At 37.3% G+C, this 26,410-nt stretch overlaps 1 protein-coding gene across 8 annotated transcripts in view; it reads right to left on the reverse strand.

Moving 5' to 3' along the window:
- Nucleotides 1-26,410, reverse strand: part of LOC127455959 (myocyte-specific enhancer factor 2A-like) — a 152,965-nt gene that overhangs the window by 120,837 nt on the left and 5,718 nt on the right. For 4 of the 8 annotated variants that reach the window (XM_051724185.1, XM_051724182.1, XM_051724181.1 and 1 more), the window contains exons 1-2: nt 24,870-25,471; nt 14,790-14,931 (exon numbers count right to left, since the gene is read on the reverse strand). The gene's annotated coding sequence lies outside the window, so the exon portion shown is untranslated. Of the gene's footprint in view, nt 1-14,789; nt 14,932-24,869; nt 25,473-26,410 lie in introns of those variants that run through there. The other 4 variants (XM_051724186.1, XM_051724184.1, XM_051724187.1 and 1 more) reach the window with 3 other exon arrangements.

Genomic DNA, 26,410 nt, shown 5'->3' on the forward strand with positions numbered 1-26,410 from the left:
TATTTCAGGTGGCGAAGAAATTTATTTATTTTTAAATGAGTAATGTGCACTGATTAATGGTGCACAATATGACCAGGGACATTTATTAGGATAGAAAATAGTGTCACATTTGAGTTCACATTTTCATTAACATGAAATCAAAATTGACCATATTTACTCGCTTACTACATGTTCCTGGTCTTACCGTGCAAAAAACTCTCCAAAATATCAGCATCTATGACTGATATGTGATCGTCTTTGACATCATATCTATAGCAAAGGCCAAACCCGCTCACTCAACATCTCCATCAAAAGATAATTAAAATAGAAAGAACTGTGAGCTAGTCTCGAAAACACTTTCATCAACAGAATTCATTATGACAGTATGTCAACGTACAGACATAGTGTCTTGACACAAAAGTCAGCCATGGATTTTTGTTTTTACACTTGGGTGAGCCCTCAAGACTAGTTTTTGTTAAACCTTTGTACAAACATGTGCACTGACTGTACTATTCTTTCTGAAACAGGTCAAAGACTGTGAATTTACAATAAAGTTCACTGGGTTACATTATGTAGAGCCTTTGGCACAAAACTTACATATTCAACTGCTGAAGTCTCTCAAGTACTTTTATAAATCTGTCAATAAATGAATCATACGTTCTTACAGCAATTCATTTAAATTGCATGATTTAAACAAAGATTTACTCAGATTTCCCTTTCTTTTTCTCATCCGCTCTCACACACAGATGTACATGCTAACAGCTTTATACATGCACACATTCAGTGTGATCTCTAGATGTTCTAGAGTAGCATTCTCCTACTTGTTGTCTGAAGTGATGGCATGTGTTCCTGGCTCTCTTTGCATGGCTATCCATCAGCACAGAGAGAAAGAGAGTCATCACTAGAGATAACTAATCCCACTGATGCACTGAAAAGTGCCAGCACCCCCTGCCAGAACTACCCCCCATTTTGCCCAGAGCCACCCTGCGAGCTGTGTTAACTCGCATGGCAGTCTTTTGATGTTGCACAGATCTCAATTCAGAAATGATAAACAGTGGATATGAATTGAGATTTTCCTCCACAGGGAACTGTGTGGCACATGAGTGTATTAAAGATGCCATGCATTAATATGTCAATACACAACACACACACACAAAGTTCCTTTACACAAACAAATAATTGAAAATTGAGATGAGACTATTACTGTGCCTCAAAACCAAGTGAGCTGCCTACATAGACAGGATTTTTTGGCCATCATAGGCATGTTTGAACATTCAAATCAGAGCTATTTCACACATCATAGATGGTAAAAAAAAAAAAAAAAAAAAAAAAGAATCATCAATATGCTATAATAACATATTTGCTTCTATCCATTTATCTTGTCACGATCCTTTCTACTCTATTTTCTTCATCAGTAATAAAAGTGCCATGAATTTATTAATGCTTGTTGTAAATTTGGCACTTTGATTTTTACTTAAATACTTAAGGCAGCAATTACATTTTAGTGGGTTGAATTTCTACAGTGAACAATAGATATCTTCTCACATAAACCTCACTAAGACAACGAGAAACTATATTTTCTGTGGAAAACCAACTATGATAAGGTAATCTCTTCACTCAAATACAACAAAAAATCCTTCTTTGTAATGCTCCAGCTGTCACGGCAGACACCAAATGCCTGCCTATGCCTGACCTGTGAGATACTTCTGCTTTTTACAGGAAAACAGCTTACACTAAATATTTGATACTATGCTCTTCCCCATAACATTTCAATCCTCTTTAGTCCTACTGTTCTACAATACTCCATTATATAAAAGGTTTATGCAATCCAGGCAGCATAGATGCCAATGACTCATAAACTGGGAAAGGTTGTGAACTGATGAGATTGTTTTTATTATTTTTGTATAGAAAGATTGATGCACAATAATCTCTCAGTAGATATACACAGACAGCATAGGGGATAAAAAAAGAAAGCACCATGGGAGCTGTATGTCACTTGCTTGAAATGTAAAACAAAAAGCTGTTCGGATATATAATGCTTCAACTTTCGTGATTATTCACGATTTTAGCCATTTAGTATCTCTTTCTCTGGGGCTCTTATAGAAAAATGCAATTACAAAGTACCCTACAATTTCAAGAGTCTTTCACAAAAAAAATCCATCATCTATTTGGCAAGTCAAACGATTATTTTAATTTCATTATGGGCTGAAATGATAGAATCTACTTAGTGTTCTTTAGCTGGAGTATGTCGTTAATTTTTCAGATGGTTCAAACCATAGACTCCTTGATTTGCAGTACAACACCTCCTTATGAAAGACAAGAATGTCACCATAGCATCCCTGCTCCAGAAAGGTTCTGAACAAGGTTGCCATGACATTTTATTTCTTCATCCATTCAGCAAAAAACTATTTTAAAATACTGTATAGATATATGCTCTTACATAAATGTCTGCTTGAAGCTGCACTGGTGTTTATGCAATGTACCATACAATGGAAGCACTTCTTTAGAAAATGCTGCTCTCTAACTAATGGACTTTAAATGCAGTCTCTCTTAACTCAGCACAATGAACTAATGTTTGAAGTGCACAGATATTCCTTGTCTGAATTTGTGGTGTTTTCAGTTAGCAAGAATTTTTGGTCTGTTTGGGCAAAACAAACAATAACTTCTTTAGGTTCAGTTGCCTCGCTCTGAACATATAATGAGTTCTCAAATATGTAGAGAGACAAAGTGTAAACATTTGTTTAAAAAAAGAGACTGTTGTTTCTGAGAGTGGCTGATAGAGTAATTCATCACTGAATCCAAAAGGATTTACATACTGTTGACTTCATGTGCTACTTGAGGTCCATTCTACGGATGATGGAGAGAAAATGCATCTGAGCAGTGGCATAGTGGTTAGCACCAAATATACCATGTTGAGCTTTGATGTTCATAAGGGAAAAATAGGTTCGAAATGACCTGTAATGTGTCACAATCCCATTCCTTTCCTCCCTGAAAATATTTTCCTTTCACCTCTTTGCTTTCACTGTCAGTGCAGGCAACAGTAGGGTTCCCATAGTAAAAAAAAAATCCCATTAATTTTCTCCATAGTGAAATTGATTTTTAACAATAACATATAATCCCTCCAAGACATACCTATTATAAGTAATGATATATTTAACCATCATTTTCTTTTTCAATTACATCACTCGCATTGCTTTCGTTGTCTTTCTTCACAATTTTCAAACTCTTTTTTTTATTGTTTTTTTGCTTCAAATCATAGTTCACAATGATGTCATTCATCTAGAAGCTGGTTGATTTGATCATAACTTTTTTTGTCCCCATGGAGAATATTAACAAGAAAAATACTTCTGGTACCAAGGTAAAAAAAAACAAAATAAAGGAAAAAATGAGAGAGAGTTCAAAAATATAAAATATAGAGACAAAGGGACCTAGTCTGACATTGTGACAGGAATGAGAGACTGCCAGTGAGAGTGAGGCCCTGCTGTTTGCCTTCCCAGGAATCTTTTCAGCCCAACTGTTCACTGATAGCCTGTGGCCTGACTGGGTGGTTAGTGATGGGCCAGCTGACCTTCCATGTGTGCGCAGAAGCAAGCTAGCAGCTAAGCCACTGACAGACAGACGATCAGTGAACGGGGGGGGGGATAAGACCCCGGGAGTCAGAGATGCTGGCCAAGTATGGCCACAGAACAGCTGAGATACCAGGCCCCGAGTAAAGTTTCACCTGGATCAGTAGAGAGAGAGAGGCTGGCAACAATCTGAATTTTACACAATTGCTCATTAAATTGTAGTGGACAAACAGAGGTATGTGAAATTACACAAATGTGCAATTAAAGTAAATCTGGGATGCTTTAAATAATGTGTTCAGATCACGATAACACACCTAACCGAACTCAGAGCACATCTGTCAATCAGGGCACCAGATAGATAGAGTTTGTTTATATGGAACATAGAACCTCTCTAAAACCCCATGTGTAAAACAATGATCCCATTGTATTTAAGAAAGCACTACAGACTACAGACAAAATAGCCATGCACATAGGCACAGCACAGCGGGCAGCGCGTTGAGACTATCTATTTATTTAATTAAATCGCAGCCCTCGCAGTTTGAAAATCGCAAAAAAAAAAAAATAAAAAAGAAATCGTGGTTTGAAAATACTTTACAAATAAAGTAAAAATAAAGGAATATACACAAAATAGTTTTGTATACTACCATGCAAAGGGAAAAATGCAGTAACTACACTTTTGGTCGAAATGTTGTTGTGACTGATAGGTTTGGATCAACTATGCTCAGATTCAGAGAAAACGGACAGTGGAGACAAGAGTTACAACAAAATCCACACAAACCCAAGTAAATTTGAAGCCATTTGAAGCCAAGTGTTTGCATAGTAACTGTGTTTTGTCTTTGTAGAGCAGTTTAATTTGCCCTCAACTTAGAACCTTCCTGACTTTTTCCTTAACAGATGTTTAGTTTATGACCAACAATGCAAGCAAATTTTACAAAGTAAACCAATACTAACGGCAGGCCTATATATGCCGTTTCTGCATAGATTATAAACAAAATATTCACATGTGCATCTTGTCCAGTGTACTTCACTGTGTTTTAATTGCTCTGACTTTTACTGAGGGAGTGGCGTCATGTTTTCCCTTGTTGAAAAGTGCCAGCACCAGAGGGAGGGTGATGTCATGGCTGTAAAATTGATACCTCCCTGTCCTTAATTTTCTCCTTACATGGCAGAGGTCAGCTACTTCATATCAGTTCCCAAACCTACAAGCCTTTTTTTTTTTACCACATTTTCTATGTTTTATTATGATTTCAAGGAATCTGCATAGCAAACCAGTAGATAAATAGACAGAAGCTGACCTGTGATCTCTCTAATCAATGGGTCTGTTACAAAACTTAGTGAGCTGCCTCACTGTCTCCTACCTACATAGGCAGCTGTTTTCTATGGCAGCATCCTAACTGAAATGGGGCCTAGTAAGAGAGCGATTTGGAACGCTCTACATAGGCGGAAACTCTTCCCGTCTTTAAAATAGCGCTCATCACATGCAGCTCACGATGTTACCTTAGAATTTGGCCAAAATGAGGTATCTTAGGAGGCAGCAAAATTAAGATACCTACCTTTTGGAACAGTCTTCCTGTCGGGAGAGAGCCTATGATGCCTTAAAATGCTGCCTCCGGAGGGAGCTCATTAAGGTTTTGGAACGGACCCACTGTGTGATGTGTGCAAAATCAATGTTGTGCAACAGCAAGGGGAAATGAAACATAAATAAAACTAGATAAAATGTGCAAATAATATAGAGATTTTCAACAGTTAACTATGCAAAACTCTCAGACCAGGGCAAAATCCTTAGAGATGTGCAAAACTACCAATTTTCATAATCGACCTGTTGGTCAGTTGTTTGAACGACTAGTAGACTAGTCAGTGTTAAGGATAATAATGTATAATTAGGCTACGTTATGTTTTACATGACCCCAATCAGAAGCCTTTTAGAGGATATACGGACGCTAGGCACAGCACTACAACATGGTAACAAATAGGATATTCAACAAATATATTACTGCACAAAACTATCAAAGTAAGAAAAGTAAGAAATAAGAAAGGCTCCAAAACCGCTAATGCACATCCTGAATGCAGAATGATGCGCTTCAATGTAACTGGGGTGCTTCAGGGCGATCCTCGCAGTGCAGACGAAAGCGCAGAACTGCAAGATAATATTGGAGGTCAAGCAGTTTAAACCTTATTTACTGCAACTATTTTTTAAGCAGTGTCAGACAGAATCAGCAAAATACGTTAATCTCTCCAAAGCACCTCACAAATATGGGAATATTACTCACAGTAGAGGATTTCATGTCCGAAAGTGATAGTCTTGAAATATATTGTTAATGCAGTGCTTTGCTGTAACAACAGCGCATTAAAAAATTAAACAAAGCATTAAAAAGACGAAACTTCTTGAAAAGGGCTTTATTGTACTGACTGTTAATCACTGTTAAACACAGCAAGTTTTACAAATCATGTAAAAACACTCTCTAAGAAGTTACGTCTCTCAATTTGAGAATTGTGTCTCCCATTAAGACCAACACCACTAAAGAATTTTTGTAGTTGACCCCACTAATCGACTAGTCAGTTGTTAGATGACTATTCGATTAGTCAACCACCTGACATCACATATCTTCTACTGCAATTAAATGTGCAGAATTACTGAAAACTTTCATAACTAGTCTTGAATAGGATCCCTTGGCCTGAGAGAAAACAGGCTGATATCTCTCTGAAGCTTAAGATTGTTTCTATCTGGCAACAGAATAAAAATGAAGATGGGGCCTGGCTATGGCTGAATTCTTCAACTGAACACTGGTAAAATAAAAGCCCCCATTGAAATGGTGTTGTGTTGAATATGGATCTAAGAGCATGGGTAATTTCCCTCTCAGCACAGTTAAGACAAAGAGCTCCATTTACATCCAGGATGGAGCTTTTTATATGGACATCCTGCTATCAGCGTGCTGCAGACAGTGGAAAGATGGAAAGTATTCCAGGTGGCTTTGACAAATCACTAGAGTCATATATTACAGGAATTACGTCTTCGCAAATTCAGAGGATTAGGGTAATTTAAAACTCCCTCGCAGTCAGATGTGACCTAGTGTGCCTAAAGTATATCGGCAGGGTTCACAGCCAAATCGGACATGTGTTTAGGGTTAAAGAGGAATCACACTGTACAAAAGACACTGTACAAAAATCAGAACAGATCTTTCTGTTAATACAATGATTTAATGGCCTTATCAGCAGCATTGGTTCCTTTATGCTTCTCTTTTGTTTTTCTCTATTGCTCATGATCAGAATAAGTCAGTACTAACTAGGGATGTGAAAAAAAAATAATAATAATAATAATAATAATAATATATATATATATATATATATATATATATATATATATATATATATATATATATATATATATATATATTCAGAATTGACAATTTGTGTGGTTGCATAAACAATTATTTGACTAGTCGGCCATAAGGAAGCCCCAAATAAATAGAATTTACAGCCATGTTTCTCAGGAGGTGTTCACAAAGGACACATTCCTGCATTCAAAAATGGCATATATACATATATACACTATATTGCGATAAGTATTCGCTCACCCATCCAAATAATTGAATTCAGGTGTTCCATTCACTTCCATGGCCGCAGGTGTATAAAATGAAGCACCTAGGCATGCAGACTGCTTCTACAAACATTTGTGAAAGAATGGGCCACTCTCAGGAGCTCAGTGAATTCCAGCGTGGTACTGTGATAGGATGCCACCTGTGCAACAAGTCCAGTCGTGAAATTTCCTCGCTACTAAGTATTCCACAGTCAACTGTCAGTGGTATTATAACAAAGTGGAAGCGATTGGGAATGACAGCAACTCAGCCACGAAGTGGTAGGCCACGTAAAATGACAGAGCGGGGTCAGCGGATGCTGAGGTGCATAGTGCGCAGAGGTCGCCAACTTTCTGCAGAGTCAATCGCTACAGACCTCCAAAGTTCATGTGGCCTTCAGATTAGCTCAAGAACAGTGCGTAGAGAGCTTCATGGAATGGGTTTCCATGGCTGAGCAGCTGCATCCAAGCCATACATCACCAAGTGCAATGCAAAGCGTTGGATGCAGTGGTGTAAAGCACGCCGCCACTGGACTCTAGAGCAGTGGAGACGCGTTCTCTGGAGTGACGAATCACGCTTCTCCATCTGGCAATCTGATGGACGAGTCTGGGTTTGGCGGTTGCCAGAAGAATGGTACTTGTCTGACTGCATTGTGCCAACTGTGAAGTTTGGTGGAGGGGGGATTATGGTGTGGGGTTGTTTTTCAGGAGCTGGACTTGGCCCCTTAGTTCCAGTGAAAGGAACTCTGAATGCTTCAGCATACCAAGAGATTTTGGATAATTCTATGCTCCCAACTTCGTGGGAACAGTTTGGGGATGGCCCCTTCCTGTTCCAACATGACTGTGCACCAATGCACAAAGCAAGGTCCATAAAGACATGGATGAGCGAGTTTGGTGTGGAAGAACTTGACTGGCCTGCACAGAGTCCTGACCTCAACCCGATAGAGCACCTTTGGGATGAATTAGAGCGAAGACTGCGAGCCAGGCCTTCTCGTCCAACATCAGTGTCTGACCTCACAAATGCGCATCTGGAAGAATGGTCAAAAATTCCCATAAACACACTCCTAAACCTTGTGAAAAGCCTTCCCAGAAGAGTTGAAGCTGTTATAGCTGCAAAGGGTGGGCCGACGTCATATTAAACCCTATGGATTAAGAATGGGATGTCACTTAAGTTCATATGCGTCTAAAGGCAGATGAGCGAATACTTTTGGCAATATAGTGTATATATTAGGGATGTGCGAGACTAGTCGACTAAACTGTTCTGATGCTGCTAGTCCACACTGGAATTACTAGTCGGTTAATATTTCCCCCATTAAACTGATCATAATTTTTACACATTTATGTTTGGCTTTATATTTTTACAGAGGCTGCACTTAAATTACTGTCATATTAATGTTACATATTTTAAATAGAATTAATAATACAAATATTTAAAAAAAAAAAAAAAAAAAAAAAAAAAAGAGGATTTCTGGAGCAGATACAGAGTTTAATTTCACCTCAGGCTGCGCGTGCTTCTTCCCTCTCTCACTCGCGGCGCGCGCAGGAAAATGTCCTCTCGCTAGACAAGCAAACTCAGCAAAGTAGTAATGAAATCACTTCAGTGGTGCGGGAATCGGCTTTCCAGACATTTGAAAGTCCCTATGGATGTTTTCACATTTGAGTCTTCTTTAAATCTGTGCATGCTTGTACGTTATTTTTCCACTGAGCGGGCTTTTTCAAGCGCAGGATAGACGCCTCAGGTGAGTCAAATCCCGTCTTTCACAGGACCATGTCGACGGGTTAATTTTACTCATCAAAAATTTAAGCTTTTGAGTAAGTATCCTAGAAAATAACTGTTTTAGGCTAGGTATGCCATTTTTTAATCTGCTGATTAAGAAGGCTATTTTCAACAAGGTGCCGACTGCTGAATGGGTTAAACTATCTTTTATTCTGTGTGCACGTCATGTTTAGAATACATTAGGTTTATTGCAGGTTACATCACAGGCCTATCTATCCTTTCTATCCTATAGCTACTTTTTTTTTTTTTTACATCGTAACTTATTGGTTAACGTTCTTTACTGAACAGCTGTCATATTAGATCAATGGCTAATGCACGACTGCACGTCGTGAAATATGCGCAACTTTTTAGAGCATTTTTTTCTCTCTCATAGATTTGGCTTAGTCTACCTGTTAATTATTTTCAACAATGTCCTACTGTTTTAATAACAGTCAATTACAAAAACATCCTCTGAGTTAAGTAACTTTTACTTTGTGATTTCCGTTTAGAACAGGCTTTTAATGGTTGTTCCATTGATCCTGCACTATTCATTCAGTTGTTTTCAATAAATATGCCTGTTAAATATTTGCTAAAGTTGATTCAGTGAATGCGTGCCATGTTCTATATTAATGTACAATGATCATAATTCAAGGCGAGGACGTCGCTGATAAATGCCCTTTTTCAGTGTAATTTAGCATCGAATTTGGAATAGATTAAGTATTTTAAATGGGGCACATAAACACTTTTTTTTTTTTTTTTTTTTTTTTTTTTTTTACTGTTTTCTGAAGGTTGGTTTCTCTTTAGACTAGTTGACTAGTTGGTTACAAAAACTGTAAAATTTAATACTATAAAATTATTAAATCTAAAAAACGAGTTGACTTTAAGTAATCTAGTAGTCAACCACCCTGCCCATTCCTAGTACTGACACCTCAATCTAAAATAAAAAAGCAAAGGAGGAAAGTCTAAACATAATAAAAGTCAACCAATAACAATTTTCAGAATGTGTTATTGTCAACAGGCATGTATCATCTCTTGTACAACCTTTTGCAGCCACAAACTCTGGTAGACAACAGGGAATCTGGGAAAACCTGGGGAAAACATGGATGTGGCCCCTTTTTTTCCTGTTCATGAAGAACAGCTGCATCTTCTCCTGCTTTGCCAAAGGTTCTGACTTGACATGAGCCACAACAATTACTGGCTCATTCATGATTACCTGATACAGTGTGACAAAATGCAACATTCCTTTGTGATGAATTAATCATAGAAGTTCGGTCATTCATTACTGTATGCATTAGCCTATCTAGCATTATCATTTTGTCATTCTGTTTTAAGAAAAAAACAGTACTTTGGGGTTTAATAGTAAATTTTAGTCCTACTCCATAGGTGTGTTTCTTTACTTTTGGCCTTATATTACTTACTGTCAGGTTCAATTGAGTTTAAAGAGAGAATTATGCTTCTGGCAATAGGGAAAGTCTTGTTAAACTAAAGTGACACACCCAGAACAAGTAGATGGTTTTGCTATTATGACTTACGTGCCAAACATGCTTTCAGCTCAATGTGACATAAGCCTGCAATTCAGGAATATATAAGAGTTCACCAGCTTGCCCAGACAACAGATAAAATCTCACTCTGATCCACTGTGTGACCACAAAACAAATACTATGATAATTTTTGGTTTGTTCCATTTGTTTGTTTGTGTTTTGCCATGATAGGTTGCAAAGGAAGTAGAACTAGTGGGAATAGAAGAAATAGTGGTACCTCTTTAAAAGAAGTTCAAGTCTTTGAGCTGAAATCATTACAGACACCGTGGCATTACAGCATCGTCACGCATGACAGATGATGTGCCATTTTGCGTATAACCATTCCTTAAGACTACAAACAGTGATGATACACAACAATAATGTGGCATGAAAACAACATCATATTCAAAACCCACCCACTATGATATAAGAGGAAAACAATAAGGCAGAAGGGCTGCAGGTTTTAAAAGAATACAAGCACAATATTATGATTCTATTGAGACATGTCTCTCTCATAAGGTGTGTCCATGATAGCATTCAACGCTGATATCCTGAGCATGCAGAGCAATGCAAGGCTGTGGTTTAAAGCAAACATATCAATGCACACAGAGCAGAGGTGATGAGAGACGGCGGGGGGGGGGTCGGCAGAACACAGGTGCAGACTGCGTCACTCCTCCGAGCCATCAGCTATTAGCCATGCCAGTCTCCACCACACATTCTCATGAGCCCACCTCAGAAACCACAATCGCTTGCGCGCACCCTCGCTGATGTCACGTGATATTGCATGAGGGTCTGAGAGTGGAGATTCACAGGCTTTAAAGTTATTCTTTCCTAAGTGCATTGTTTACCAGGATGCAGGAGGAAAGTTTTCCTTAAAGGGTTTGCTCAGCAAAAATGAAAATCTGTCATCATGTGTTCATACTCATGACAGAATGACAGCCTCAGTCACTATTCACTTTCACTGTATGGAAAAAAAGGTGCAATGAAATTAAATGGTGACTGAGTCTGTCATACTGCCTAACATCTCCTGTTAACACTTCACAATAAGGTTGTATTTGTTAACATTATTAGATGCATTAGGTGATGAACTAACAGTGAAAAATATTTTTTACAGCATTTATTAATCTTGGTTAATATTAATTTATGAAATGCAAATGTTCATTGCTAGTTCCTGTAAGTGAAAACCTTGTTAAAGTGTACAAATCATTTCCCATCAAAGCTTACAAAAGTCAAATAAAAATTATACTGTACATTCAGACGCAATAACAAGAGTTGTTAAATTTCACTCTGATGACAAGCGCAAGAGATACAAGACAAAATCCTTTAGTGGTACTTCAAGAGAAACTTGAACTCATCAAGTTCATAATGAAACTCATGTTAAGGCTAATCACTGACCCACAAAACAAGATAATCTGCAGTAAATTACCCTCCATGGACTACATGGATTAGTGTTCAGCACTTGAAAGTTTTTGTTTTGTTTTGTTTTGACCTAGTGTTGAGCAACATGGGACTCCTGCCTAAGCTGCCCTCTTAACCCTGAGAGGGCGGTGTGGTGGCAGGGTGAGGAGGCAGAGAGGAAGAGGATCAGTAGAGAAAGAGGATTAGCAGCTTTGGGCTGCTGCTCTGGCTTCAGGCTCACCCCTGCTGAGTACCCAGCCACGGCCTATAGAGCAAAGGAGGTAAGGACACTTGAAGCCAGGGCCTCGCACATGACCACGTCTTCAGGAAGGGCGCAGTAGAAGGGAAAGAGGCTGTTGATCCTTAAGCCGCTCTGCTCTGCTCAGCAGCACATGTGCTGAGTGGACCGTATGGGGTGGCTTACCACCAGAGGTCGCACCCAAGGGCAGTTGAAAGGTCAGTGTAAGCTGTTTCTTTAGAAAATGCAAATGCAACCTTCCCGCAACACAGCACTAATGTGGTAGATCATTCACAGCAGACGTCAAATGCTATCAAGGATGCTGTTACATTGAGCATGTGTGGATATTCAGGGGAAACTTTATGTTAAAATAGTACTATAGCAAGGAAAGTATGACACAATGAATTAAGAATCAAGTTCAAAATTATAAATAGAATGCAGTGGTCTCTTTTTCGTGGTGGTGGAGCATTTTATTACTAGAATACTCCCTAATTAAAACAATTAACAGAAACATATTTTGTCCGGTTGTTATTGTATGCTGTGGAAACTATGGCTTCTTTCCTACAACAACTCTCTTTTTTTTAATGCTTGACATTTGATACAGTGTGACTGTGGCACTATGAGACTACATAGTCTGCATTAGACTTCTGACATTCATAAATGTTTAATACACTTTAATGAATCTTAGAAGTTTAATGGAGAGTGTTGACAAAATTAATTATGTTTTTGCTGCACATTCACAAATAAGAAACTAAGGATTTTAATCTACACTCTTGTGCTTTCCTTAATGCAGTTCTAAATCAAGACTCACACAGACAACAATGCATTTCTATTCACAAGGCTTTTCTAGGTAGTGTCAAACAGAGTTGCAAGAATACATTCAGCTGACATGTATCTAGCCAGATAATTCTCAGTTTTAAGTCACTAAAATGGTCTTATTTAATAACAATTTTGTGCATGCTTTTTTTTTTTTTTTTTTTTTTTTTTTTTACACACACTCATGAACGCTGTGAACACTGAATATAAGTGTTTAAATATGATTTAACAAACTTTGAAATCTTATCCTCATGTCAGAAAGTGAGTAGTATTTTAATGTGGTCTGTGCCAACTTGGACGCTAATCCCAAGGCCAATGTTTTGGAAGTCATCATCGCTACATATAAAGGAGCTGCCTAATAAAGTTAAAATTGAGGAGCCTAAGAACTTGATAGATCGTTTTATTTGGCAAGTGCTATGGAAACCTATTTATGACTGGTAACAGGCGCAGTTGTGTGTACGTGAGTTAAATGAGGAGCTAATATTTTGATACACATTTTAAATGATGGTTTTTCTGTTTGCCTAACATGTCTCACATATCCTTTGGTAACTTATTTAGAATCAAACGTGTGGCAATGTGGCGCAGTGGTGGGACAGGAGGCAGCCAGAGGTTTCTGGTTTTGGAGCTGCTACTTATGGCTGATTGATGGGTGACCCCGCTGGGACATTGTACATTCCGCTGGGCTAGTGAGCTGATCCAAAAACCACAGATAATAGAGAGGGAAGTCAGCATGGACTAAATCAACTGAATAGACCTATATGCATGTAATGCATATTCATAACTCTGCCCTTTATGGTGATAAAAGCATTCCATTTATATGCCTTTTATTGAATACAAAATCCTCTGAGATGTTCCCAAAGGAGGGAAAAAAGCCCGAAGTGCCCACACAAGCAAACTATGGCTCAAACATTATCTACTGGGCTCAAGATTCTGCATCCTGCCTCCAGGTCTCACGGGAGAATGCTGGAATCTCCAGCTTAATGATAGGGTTCCAATAAACAATGAATCACGCTGCTCTGAGCAAGCGTGAAAGAGAGCCGTTGAACAAAAAGAAAACCAAGCATGATTTAATGGATATGGTGCAGATGTATGGCACATTCCTAAGGGCTGATCTGAAAAATATTTAGAACAGAACTGCTGAAGTCCCTTCAAATTCAACTCTTGAGCAAGGATGGGCCCGCGACAGAAGCGTTCAAACAAGTAATGAGCATGGCGCGTCAAATGTGGAGTAAATTACGTCTTGTTTCCAGTAAGGACTGCACAAATGTATCATTAAAGGAAGTTTGTAAATGATGGGCTGAGTGGTATTTTTGTTTGCTTGCTTTGGTTGGTTGAAAACAAACCCAAAGCCAAAAATTGCACTTAAGATCAAATAACCCTGTTCTATCTACCTCATAGCAATTTGTTCTTTGAAACATTACATATTTTTACAGAATTCCATAGTGTAAATATATAAATACTAGACAACATCACAATATTGTCTGTGATTGTTAATGACTGAATACATTTCATTTCATAACACTACAGAGACCAAAATTACATACTCTTGTTTTGAAAAGGTCCACCCTCCACTTGTTAAATAACATTTGTGGCTAACTTTGTGACTGAACAATGCATCCTTTGCCAGCTGCAGCTGACTCAAATAAGACATTTAAGAACAGGGTGTTTCACTTTAAATTCAGCAGAGGATTGTAATTTCAGACTGAAACTTTTATATTGCCAGTGTATCTCCTTTTTTGAAACATGAAAACAACTTGTCAGAGTTCCATATATTTCAAATTATGCATATACAGCAGGGACTTAATATTAGCTGTCAACTGACCATATGGCACTACATAAAGCTTAGTTCATTAGATTTAATACAAGAAAGTGAGCTTGTCTCTGCTGCAATTAAAACAAAGATGCAATAGGCTATTAGGAAGAGAAGAAAAGATGGGCTTACCTAACAAACAAAGCAGTACAATCCTCAGTCCTGGACCCACAATATCTGGCTCAAGTCTTATTTTTGTTCTTTCTTCCGTTGCTTTCAATGCTTCTCTCTACTTGGAGCTTCTTGGTGCTTTCTCCTCCTTGGGTAAAATGTCCTGTAAGAGGGGTAAGGGAGTAGAGGAAAAGTGTTCGCTCAGTGATTCAGAAGCATGGTGTAAACGCCAGTTTTCTCTTTCTGACAACCAGTGTTAATTGCAGATCAGACTCGCCCACACACTCCAGACTCTCTCTATTCACTCTCTCCTGGAAGGAGCTGAGAGCAGGCTGTGAGATTGGAGTGCTATGAACAGCACAGTGGGAGACGCTCTAACCCCCACCCTGCGCAACACCAATCACTACCTCTGGAGCTCCACTTCTCCATGGCTGACTTTATTTTACAAGAACGGCACCGGGATGCCCATGGGAGGATGTATACTGACAGTGAGGTACAAGTGCACTGTATGGCACACACTATGAATCACATGTTAAACCCAATGAACTGTAAACTACAGTCTAATATATGACAAGCATAGGGGAGAAATACAAAGGAGCAAGCCTGAGTAGGTTTATAAAGCCCATTTGCTCTCAGATATCACTACTTAAGCTGTAATACACAAGATGTCACTTGATAGTGGAAATGACGTTTACAATCACTAAGCACTTTAGGAACACCTGTACACCTATTTATTCATGCGATTATCTATTCAGCCAATCGTGTGGCAGCAGTGCAATGCATAAAATCATACAGATATGGGTCAGGAGCTTCAGTTAATGTTCACATCAACCAACAGAATAGGGAAAAAATGTGATCTCAGTGATTTGGACCGTGGCATGATTGTTGGTGCCAGATGGGCTGGTTTGAATATTTCTGTAACTGCTGATCTCCTGGGTAGGGTTGCACCAGCTGTGCATAAATTCTCACATAAGTTAGGATGTAAAGTTCACACTAAGGGCTTAGTAACTACTAGTCAGTTTGTAACTAAGTCAGTGCTTAATTTGGTTGCACCATCTTTTCTTAAGGCAAGACTTAACTAGTAGTTCGTAAGCTCTCCGTAAAGTAATGTGTAGTTGCATAATATGATGTTTACATTGATCCAATAAGAAGCCTTCAAATTTGTACACAGAAGTATTAAAAAGCTGTGCATTTTAGTTTTATCTTGTTACGGTTGATGTTCAAACCTTGTAACCCGTAACTGTCAGCTGTAATAAATTAAATCCCCATTAAAATACGATACATAATAAAAGTAGCTACGTTTGATAAATAGTATATTTGCCCTGTGTAAATAACAATAAATATAAACTGTATCTAAAATAAATAAGGGGTGATAAATAAATAATAATACAACAGGCTGGAAAAATAGACATTTATTCATTTTAATATCATATATTTATTTTGAATTTATTGAAACTTGACACTGGGCGATGCACCCTGAAAACTGCACCGTTACAACGATTTCATGCTGAAGAGCCGCTTAAAAGTAGTGCCCGACCGATATATGCGCAGATATGAAAACTTTTTCAGAACATACAATGCAGAAAACAATGCTTTAGAATTGGTATCATAACGTAGTTTGTCCAGCAGAGCGCATTCCAATTCCACTGTTTACAGAGCTGAGCTGATGGTGGTTCTGCAGAGAGGGCGGAGTTAAGCGGTGTATTCTCTGTAAGTTGCTAACTAGTTTGTGAAATACATTAATAAACAATGACCCCATCATTTTCCCTTTTCAATATAACTAATATAATGTCCTGACAACCATGTCACTCCTGTTTATCACATCTGTTTGCTGTTAGCCAGCTATAGTTTGTTAGTGCAGTCAGTAATGTAGCAGATTGAAAGGTAAACATCAGAGCATCTTTTTGCAGCTCAGCAGACAACGGTGCGGTGGTGGATTGTGTCTGATGAATGTTGATTTCACGCTATGTTGTTACCTATTTGATGAGACGCAATGCTGGAAAGTAAATAAAAGTCCATCTTTTGCGCTCCGTGGCAATGAGCTTATAGCTAACTAACTAACCATGTAGCTACTTTCATTGCTTGTCAGCTGATTGGAAGCTAATCTGTAAACGTATTCACCAAACTGTTTTGTTCAGGATTCACAGTTTGGTACCCCCTTCAACCGAACAATTCCAGTCGTTGCATTTATAAAATGTAATATTTAAAAGTCTGGTTTTCCACTGTTGAAAGTTTCCCCTGAACTTATATAGCAGAATATGGTGTAACACCGCTGCCGCTGTTTTCTCTTGTCGTGGCAGTATTAATATAGACAGCATTTGACTGATACTAAACAGTACTGATGTTTATTTAGCTATTTATTTTATTTTTATTTATTCTTTATTTTAATGGTCAGCATTTGACTGATACTAAACAGTACTGATGTTTATTTAGCTATTTATTTTATTTTTATTTATTCTTTATTTTAATGGTCAGCATTTGACTGATACTAAACAGTACTGATGTTTATTTAGCTATTTATTTTATTTGAATGTATTCTTTATTTTAATGGTCAGTATTTGACTGACACTAAACAGAACTGATGTTTACTTAGCTATTTATTGTATTTTTATTTATTCTTTATTTAAATGGTCAGCAACTGACTGATACTAAAAATACAATATTGATGTTTATTTAGCTATTTATTGTATATATTTATTCTTTATTTAAATGGTCAGCAACTGACTGATACTGAACATACAGTACGGATGTTTTTTTAAGCTATTTATTGTATTTTTATTTATTCTTTATTTTCTCAGTGTTCATTTCTAGAATTTGTTGACAATGTATAATAAAAATGTCAAATATTCTTTGATAAAAATATTTAAGAAAACAGCCTTCTGAGTACCTTTGCATAGTTATATCGGTGCACAATCCACATAGAAAAAGTCTGTTTTCATTCCAGCTCAAAAATTAACTATATCGGCCACCATATCGGTAATCAGTGAATTTCCCACTCTAAAATCTGTATCGTCTCAAAAATCCCATATCGGTCAGGCTCTACTTAAAAGTAGGAATGCACCGATACCACATCCAATCCGATTCCGATATCGGAAATCTCAGTATCGGCCGATACCGATCCGATACCAGTGTTGTTGTTTTTTTTGCATAATCAGTTTAGAATACCTTTACATTATTGTGTGGAACTAATTGGGTGTGCTCTTTAATATGTAAAGAAATGCAATCCTCTAACTACACATTAATTCAATATAAATGTATAGCTTATTAAGAAAAACTTTATTGTTAACTAGTATACTGGATAATGTAGCAGCAAAATTAACAGTATTTCCAGTCTTCAAGTCTTCAGTAGAATAGAAACTAGTGTTTTTTTTTTTTTTTTCCCAAAAAAATGTTTCAACTTGCATCTGGACTTTAAAGGATTCAGATCTCTTTTTTGTTCAATTTAGTTGTAAGATATCAGTCCACTTTTCATTCACTCAGTTATTTTTTGGAACCCATTCAACTTAAATATGATTATAATTTGTAAACAAAAGATAATAATAATAATAATAATAATAATATAATAGTAATATATAGTAATATATCTCAATCGTGCATTTTTAAACTTTTAAACCCTCACGCTTTTATTATGACATTCTGAACTCTCCAGGAAGTCCTGTATGTGTCTGTTTGTAGGCAAGTTCACAGTAGTTTAATTAGCTTCTTATTCAAATTCTGGTAAAAAAGCCCCTCCAGTGCCATTCTAAATTCATATTATAAGTGAACCGAACTACTAAGCATCTACATCTGAGATGTTGTTCGTGAGTAGCGCTTAAATATTGCGCACCGCATGAAGGCTAAAAATAGCTGCGAGTGTGTGTGTAAACAGAGCAGTGCCATTCACTGACGTGCTGGGGCTGCACATGCATTTTATATATTTACTTATTAAACACAGCCTTTTGTGACTCACAGAGCTATTGCACGTCTTCAAGTGGCTTTGAATAAAATGCACAAGTCATATTAACTACTTTAATTGTGTTTTTATGGTTCTTTTATGCAATTTTTTTGAGCTTGACAGTAACGAATATGACTAACACACAGTATCGGATTTGGATCGGGCTTGTCGGACCGATACCCGCTCTGTTTAAAAGCTTCAGTATCGGAGCCGATACCGATCAAGGTATCGGATCGGTGCATCCCTACTTAAAAGTAAAAAAAATTTCTCTCTCTCGTAAATGTAAATGCCAACATCATCATATATGTGGAAAGGATTGAAGCCTGTCACGCAAAACATGAGCTCATTGATGTCATTAAATGAGTCTGCTTTTTTATTCCATCAGTTACTCCTGATCGGAGGCTGCCGTAAATACTTAGTTTATAGGTAGGGTTAGTCCTACCTAAATTTAACAGTGCAATGCTCAAATATTTAGTAGTGCATAAATTGTGACTTAGTGCACATTTACGCCACAACTAAGCTAAGTTGTAATGTACGTATAGTTGGTGCAACCAGACCCTGGTATTTTCACGCATAACAATTTCTAGAGTTTACTAAGAATGGTGCCAAAAACAAAAAACTTCCAGTGAGCAGCAGTTCTGCAGACAGAAATGCCTTGTTGATGAGAGAGGTCAACAGAGAATGGCCAGACTGGTCCGAGCTGACAGAAAGGCTACGGTAACTCAGATAAGTACTCTGTACAATTGTGATGTGCAGAACAGCATTTCAGAATCCACAACACATCGTTCCATGAGGCAGATGGGCTACAACAACAGAAGACCACGTCGGGAACTCTATTAGGACCATAGTTTTCCTTATGAAGTGCTCAGTGAGTGTATGTTCCAGTGTTGTTGGGGTCCAATCTGGGAAACATATTAGGTCTAGATCCTAATAGAGAAATGAGGAGACTTAATTTAACTGCATTAGCAGTGACTGGGGCCGAATGGGAAAGTGATGTAAATGCAACCAATGAAAGAAACAAAAAAATACTAAAGAATAAATAGATACTTAATACACAGGCTTCCCTTTACACTCGTGCCAGGATGTCTGTACCATAAATGGCACTGCTGCACTCATAAATCTCCAAGCATAGACTTAGTTGTGTAAAATTGACAATCCTGCATAACATACAGAGATAAAGGTACACTATAAACAATCCGTTTATGTTGCTTTATTAAAAAGATGCTTTATTATCAGAACACAACAAGACACTAGGCTATTTCAAAAGTGTCACTTTATTGGATATGATCTGATTTGAACAGAAACATTCAGAATGTTAAAAGAATTCCTTCGCTGACTAATTCATTGTCGAGAGTGTAAATAGAAAGCTATTGAGTTTCAGCATGTTTTCAGTGCTGACTCTGTTTTAGTCTGGGCTTTTTAAACTATAATGAAGTCAAATAGCAGGCCAGATGGTGGGGGGAAAGGTGATGGCCTTTAAGGCTTGACTGAAATATGATTTCTTTCCAATTCACTATAGATGAAAATGAAGGCTGTAAAACAAATTTAATTAAGATAACTTATTTTAACATTTAAAACTGCGGCTCATACCATAAACTTATTCAGTGTGTACTGTACGTACAGTTCATAAGCTAATATCTCAGTCAGAGTGCAGAGGGATCAAATAATTAAACAAAATCTATTCTAACACCAAGACTGAATAATTCCCTGTCCTTCACAAACACACATTTCATGTTAGCTTGTGAAATTATAAAGCTTTGATTTTTATCTAGATTTTTCTTCTTGTTTACTTTGAATGTCATGCCCGGACACATCAAATACATCTGCTCCAGCCCAAATCAAAAACAAGCACTTGTGCACAAAAAACATTGTTTTGTTTTTTTCCATTTTGGAACAAAACAAAACACTTCATTTTCAATTATACCATCTCTTTTAGAGCAGCTTGAAATATTGAACCAATCATGTAACTAATGCGTGCTGGACCCTTGACCATTGGTTGTAAGCCTCTAAAAGGCCAAACAATCAGTGGGAAAGGCAAACATGCTTCCTGAGGTCATTTTCATGATGATGTACAATGACTTGATTGCCTGCCTCATGTGGCTTGTAATTATAAAGCTAGTCAGACACAAGCAATGAGAAACCTTAAGAACACAGCCCCATTCATCCTTTGACAACAGGTCAAGACAACATGTCATACTTTGTATGCTGTTTCATTAATTTTTCTTCATCAATGTAAAATATGTATTATCGACACATTTTGTGAAAGTCAAAATGACATATCAAGTTTAAGGAGAGTCATCATGGCGAGTCAAAGGCACTTTACTGATAACTAAATGGCAGGGTACAGGGCCATTTACAGAGGCATGTGTAATCTTACAAGCACAAGTACTTTTTTGCCTGTGTATGATTAGGCTGGGCATTTCAAAGTCAGATGCTCTGCTCTGAGAGGACACATATTACAAAAAAGAAAAAATCAAGCTGTACTTATAATAAAACATTTGTTTCAAGGTATTATTTTAAAGCACAAGCTAATTTGATCGTGCATTTTTCTGCACAGAAAACCAAAGTACATATTGAAATTGTATCAAATTGAAATCAGTGTTTTAAACAAGCATTTCTAAGACAAATATCAAATTATGCATTAAAATGTACTACCCCAATTCTGAAAAAGTTGGGACAGTGTGAAAAAGGCTAATAAAAACAAAAATGAGCGATCTGTAAATTATAATCACCCTTTGCTATATTGAAAGCTCTACAGCTACACATTATATGATGTTTTTCCTTGTGAATTTCATAGTTTTTTGAAAATGTACAGTCATTTCAAATCAGATGATTGCAATACGCTCCAAAAAAGTTGGGACAGTGTTAACCACTGTGGTGCTGGATGGCAGTATATGCTGCTCCAAAATTTGTACATATCTGTCTACATTCATGGAGTTCTCACAGATGTGCGAGTAACCCATGCCATGGGCACTGACACACCCCTGGCCCATACAGACACTGGCTGGACCTGATGCTAATAACAGCTTGGATGGCCCTTTTCCTCTTTGTCCCAGAGAACACGACGGCTGTGTTTTTCAAAAACTATTTGAAATGTGGACTCTTCGGCCAAAAAACACAGTTCCACTGTACTACTTTCCATCTAAGATGATACCGAGACCAGAGAAGTCGGCAGCACTTCTGGACAGTGTTGATGTAGGGCTTTTGCTTTGCATAGCAAAGTCTTAACTTTCATCTGTGGATGCAGCGGTGAGTGGTGTTGACTAACAAAGGTTTACTAAAGTTAACCCAAGCCCATGTTCATGATATCTATTACAGATGAATGATATTTTTTAAGACAGTGACGTCTGAGGGATCAGAGATCACACGAATTCCAATTTGTCTTTGGGGAACATTGTTCTCAAAGTGCTGGATTATTTGCTGAAGCATCTGTTGGCAAATTGACAAGTCTCGAATGATCCTTGCTCTTGAAGGTCTAGGCTGTTTTTGGAGGCTCCTTTTATACTATGACATGATTGCCTCACCTGTTTATCATCTCCTGTTTCACATTGCCTTGTTATTTCAACTCATCAAATTGTTAATAGTCTTAAATTGCCCCTGTCTCAACTTTTTTGGAGCATGTCGCAATCGTCTGATTTGAAATTACTGTACATTTAGAGAAAAAAAAAAATGAAATTCACAAGGTAAAACATCATATTATGTGTAGTTGTATTGTTTTCAATTTAACAAAGGGTGAAAATAATTTACAAATCACTCCTTTTTGTTTTAATTAGCATTTTTCATACTGTCCCAATTTTTCGGAATTGGGGTTGTATTAAACTAATCAGTATTTAAATAGCATAAAGTGAGAATGTATGAGATTATGTTTTAATTTTTCTGAAGACACAATGAAAAAAAGGGAAAGCAGCTCTATTGAAAATACTAAACAAGAACACTTCAGATCAACTTAACACATTTATGTTTGACATAATAATATTGCGTAAAGTCCAAGTGATTTTCAACAAAGTTATCAAAAAGTGATATGATCACATTGCTATGAAATGTTCAAATGGATTCAGACTTCTAATGGATGTTGTTTACGCAACGTGATTTTTATTGCATGCTCAATTAACTTATTTAAAATGAGCTAATGCAACACAATTCTTTAGCATTTGCTCTCAGCTTGATTTCATTGTGTACAATCCATCTATGTTCACTTAATCCAATTGTGTTGGGACAATGTGAATAATATTTGTTGTTGCATCAATGTATTGCTGAAGCCGGGCAGGGGATTTCCAGTTCCCATTGGATGAGAATGGATTGGGAGAGTACATTTTAAAATTAAGTATTTGAATGTATTTCTATGCTAAATGAAAACAAGTAGGAGATTTGTTAGTGTTTAATGTTCTGTTTTGTTGGGATTTAGAGGAGTTTCTGTCATGTTGAATTTTTTATTTATTTATTTATTTTATTTTTTTTTTTTTTTGAGGTTACCATTGTGGAGAAGTGTGGAGCTAATGTTAAACTGAGGTTGTGTATGTTACTATTGAAAATAAAATGTGTTCTGCTTTTCTCATGAAGCAAATACTGAGGGATCATTAGTATAATGACTGATTGGGGATCTGTAAACTCTCAGCAGCACCATACTTGTTTTATATATATATATATATATATATATATATATATATATATATATATATATATATATATATATGCTAGTGTTTGTTGCTAGCTAGTAACATGCTGCGAGTTTCAAAAGAGTTATTAGAACAGATCAAGTTTAAGTTAGGTTAACTCAGTTCATTTTCACTACACAATTAATTTAGGTTTTCGCTACAAAATTAATTTAGGTTTTCACTTCACAAAGTATTTGAGTAGAGCCGACATTTTAATTTCGTATCAAAGAAACACATTTTCTTTTTTTCAGTGCATGACAACAGGCAATGGCCCCATTGTTGGTTAACAATACTAACTGAAGATAGCAGAAATGAAAATGAAATTACATTTAATTTAATATCTTTAATGACCTTGTAAATGAGTCACAGCCATGTACCACACAATAGCTAGACCTCTCACTAGTTTGTAAAAAGACAGCATGACATCACGAATAACATTAAATCAAGTCAAATTAAAATCTTATTACGACGTTATTGAGGACATCAATTTACACGTGTCAAACTGTTTTCATTTCACTAACATACAGCATGAGAGACTGCAATAAACCACTGAGACACTTTGTGCTGTTCCTGTCAGCTATTCAAAGCTCCGTAAGAGACCAGCACCATCTAGATTTCAAACAGAAAAGTTAAGCATATTAAGTCGTATGTAACAGTGCGACAGCAAAAGGCTAAATAAATAATCACGAGAGGTCGAACGTGCTTTGGAGGTCTGTAGTAATGTGTCTTAAAACCTTAATTCCAATTTATAACGAATAAATAGTCAGAAATACAATAAGTGAATATCTAGGCGCCCGTGCTGCTTTGCAACTATGAACAACTGTTCCGTCCAGAAAAAAATAAAGTCATATAATAGAATTAAATATATTTCCTTCAACTTTAACCAGAGTCTTCAGTAACTCAGTCCAGAAATGTTATGTCACGCTGGCCTGCAGCACCTGTCGGGTTCAGAACTTCAGGAACGCGAGAGACTGAAGTTCTCTGAAGGGGGACAGGTGGCCCTCTTCAACCACTGACGCCTCAAAACTCAGAAGCTAAAACTGAACGGTTTAGAAAGTTTAGTGCCCACACATTTCTACTTTGAAACTTTAAATGTCTCACTATATCAGTCCACTTTTAAACGCCCCTTCAGGGATTTTCTACACCGCCCTAAAAAGAAAGAATAAAGACCAACTTCATCGACAGATTGGAGACTACAGCTCAGCATTTGCCAAGTGTCAAAGTGGACTGAACCCCCGCGCACGAGCACGAAAAACACTGTTGTCCTTCACTCTGAAGCTCGCGACTCAACAACAAACAATCCATCCATCCATCCATGTTGCCGTCTATTGAGACACATATAGCAAACATCTTCACACACTCCACGAATTGTACAGCTTTTAATATGTACTTCTCCTGTCTCACTTCACAAATCCCTCAGGAGGGCTCTCTCTCTCGCTCTCTCTCTCTCATTCTCTCTCCCTCTCTCAGACTCCGCTACTGTGTAACATTGTTGCTATTTTTGCGACTCACCTTTTTTCTTCGCGGTCCCCCTCGCTGTATATAGATACTGTGTATCAGTGATTCCCGTGGATACACTGTGTATTTTCAGTCACATTGACACACGGCTTCTATTTTCGGGAGCTGAGCTGACAAACTCAGAAGAGGCAGCAGTGGCTCTTGTCAGGGCACAATAAGCTCCTCCTCCTTTCTGACGAAAACTTGACGTAGTCAAAGTCAGCCGCCTCCTTATCCTCCTCCTACTCTACTCGTGTCTCATCTCCAGTTTAAAAACAAATGAGAAAAACTAAAAAACTACGACTCAAATATGGTAAAAAAAAAAAAAACCGGCAAAGGCAGCAAAGTGAGTGAGCGCGCGACTCTTGAGGAGAGAAGGAGAGGAAACGGTTCCACATCATGACATCACCGTGTTTTACAGTTAGAGAAAGCGAGGAAACAAAGTGAATAGTCATCAAGGAAGTGATATTTAAAGCACTGCCGCGAAAAGTTCAGAAAGACGTCACTGTTGGGTAAAGTCCCCTGCTGTAACGATTGTGGGTTATGAGCCCGTTTTCTAAAGAGCACGTTTCATATTTATTACGGTCGTTAGAATGCCACTACCTTAGACGTTTGACGTAAGTTCTATAAAACAACAGTAACAATAGTGTCAGTGATTTTAAAGTGACGCGTTTCGTATCCAATTGCATACCTCAGCGGTTTGCCAGCGACCAATCAGAGAAAGGGGTCTAGCTGCGTTTTACGTTGCATGTGTCAGTGTCACGTGTAAGTAGGATCTGTGAAAGAGGTGTGGTACTGAACATGAGTTGTTTTTGCCGGGACTTAAAGTGAAATGGTCTTACCACTGTTTTATCAAATGGAAATGGGACATGCAGGATATCAAAGGAGTGACAGTTTCACAGAATTTTATGCATATCCAAATCAAAGAAAGACAAATGTGAAAAATAACTATCACACTCATTTATGGTGCTTTAAAAATGGCTTTTTATTTACATTTATATAATGTGTTTGTATAAGGCCCATTTTATATCTAAACTACATTGTGACTGTCATTCTTTTATGACTTTTAGGTCACTGTGAGCCAACATCTGGCAAATGTATGCACTGCACCACAGCTCTGACCAATTTAACAACTTTCTGAAAGATCTGCAGTTCAGTTTCACTTCTAAAGTGGTGTAATGGTACAGAATATTTCTCCAGGTGATTACTTGGACAAACTGTTTAGAAAATGCACCATGCACTGTCAACATGTCAACACATTTTTTAAAATATATTTTAAGCAATCCTTTGCTACACAACTAGGATGATGGATGGTCACAACAGGCTAAATATTTATTTAAAATTGTCAGCCTACAGTAGACACTATATTTGTTTTAAAATATAGGCTACAAACACATTTTTGCAGCTGCTTTTATCAAATAGATTTTGACTTCACTGCCATAAATAAAGAATAAATAAGAAGTTCAGATTTTTCCTCCCTGTTCTTTGCTATCAACATACAGTAAACTCTGTAGTTTGCTTACATAGTTTAATAGCATATTTACTGGAACAATATT

The sequence above is a fragment of the Myxocyprinus asiaticus genome, chromosome 18 (genome assembly GCF_019703515.2).
Source record: "Myxocyprinus asiaticus isolate MX2 ecotype Aquarium Trade chromosome 18, UBuf_Myxa_2, whole genome shotgun sequence".
In the NCBI taxonomy this organism is placed as follows: Eukaryota; Metazoa; Chordata; class Actinopteri; order Cypriniformes; family Catostomidae; genus Myxocyprinus; species Myxocyprinus asiaticus.